At 44.9% G+C, this 1,657-nt stretch overlaps 1 protein-coding gene across 8 annotated transcripts in view; it reads left to right on the forward strand.

The window, feature by feature from the left end:
• STX16 (syntaxin 16) overlaps positions 1-1,657 on the forward strand; it is a 26,925-nt gene that overhangs the window by 21,795 nt on the left and 3,473 nt on the right. The gene's annotated exons all lie outside the window — the stretch shown is intronic.

The following is a 1,657-nucleotide window of genomic DNA, read 5'->3' on the forward strand; positions in this document are numbered from 1 at the left end:
AAAAAAAAAAAAAAAAAAAAAAAAAAAAAAAAGAAATAGTTGGGAAGCATCTTAGAAATTGTGTGATCAATTATGAGAAACATGCGTAAGCTGCTGAGCAGCTCATACGTAACTAGCTGGGTGTATGTTTTCTTTAAAAGGAATATGATGATGCTTCACCAATAACTTATGCCCATTATGCCCTTTGTATCTTTGAGCCCCAGCAGTATTTCTAGCCATATAATGAGCAGTTTTCTAATTCACTAATGTTCTATTATTACTTCTCCGAACCCAGTTGCTTCCTATAGCAGAGATAGCCCTACGGACTAGTGGTGTCAGGTTCACAGAAAGTTAGACCTTGCACAAATCTGACCAGAAACTCTGTAACTGTCTTTGTGGTGGGCTTGTGGCCTGTGTGATGGGAAGCAGCAGCTTCCTCTGTTCGCGCACAGCATCCTCAGCATTTAGATTAACTTGTTTACCAAGCTCTGTATGTTTAAAAGTGAAAACGAACTTTAGTTTTTTCACTCTGAAATGCCCAGGTTTTGATGCGCTGCTGAATTATGCATTGGTTTTGAAGTTTCTTAAATAAAAACTAGTGAAACATGTTTTATAATATAGCACAGATAAAGGGAAAAGCTTTCTCTGCAGGAGTGAACAAATCTACTGGGAACTAAAAATTTTGTTTTAGATTCTACTTTATAAATCATTTTGAAAGGTTTCAAAGTATATTATTTAGTACTGGCCTCCCTGGTGTTCTGAGTTACTCATTAGAAAAGTAAGCGTGTGCCGTCTTCTCCCTCCAGTCCCATTTACTGTCGGTAGCAGCTGGCCGGTCCCTGGCAGTAGATTTGCCTATAAGGGCAATTGAGCTTGGGAGCTGCCTCTGCTGACCTGGCTCTCAAGATGGTCCCACCTGCCCTGCTGTTTCCTCCTGGTTGATGAGGGGCTCCTTCAGGTGGGCAGGTGGACTGGAAACAAAGCCCCTGTCAGAAGATTGGGGGGGTCTTGGAAATAGAACAGGAGAGTTGAGTTGTTCCTACCAGGTCTTGCCTTGCAACTGTCTAAATGGAACATAATGACGCTTCACAGATAAATTATGCCCGTTTTCTTGTATCTGAGCAACGGTCTTAGCAGGGTTGGGTGTGCTTAGGGACACCTTGCGACTCTCCTTTCTCAGAGTTCTGTGTCCATCACCAGCATTGTGGGGGCACATCAGTGTGTTTGGAGCCACAGTTGTGATGAATTCCTGGCACTCACCACCGAGTGTCCAGGGTGCCATTTTGCGGGGAAGAGATGTTAAGGGAGGGGCCTCGCCGCCAGGTCAAGCTTTGGAAGCCCCTCTGTGTGTGTCATCATTAGCACTAGGAGGACTTGCACAGGCAGATTCTTTCTGTATATCACATGGGTGGGGCACGTGTACCCACTTATTTGAAAGGATGGGTTTTTGATTTTTTTTTTCATTTCCAAATTTAGGGGAGGTAGAAAATGGCCTCTTTGTGACCATCCTACTGGTTCCATGCCTACTGTTTGTGGTAACATCATCTCGCATTGAGACAGGCTACATTCATTCAAGGAGATGCCTAGAAATAGACAGCTCAGCTCGGCGCCTGTAGCTCAACCGGCTAGGGCGCCAGCCACGTGCACCTGGGGTGGCGGGTTCGAATCCCCAGCCCGG

Source organism: Otolemur garnettii, unplaced genomic scaffold (genome assembly GCF_000181295.1).
Source record: "Otolemur garnettii isolate 467f Iridium unplaced genomic scaffold, OtoGar3 scaffold00023, whole genome shotgun sequence".
Lineage (NCBI taxonomy): Eukaryota > Metazoa > Chordata > Mammalia > Primates > Galagidae > Otolemur > Otolemur garnettii.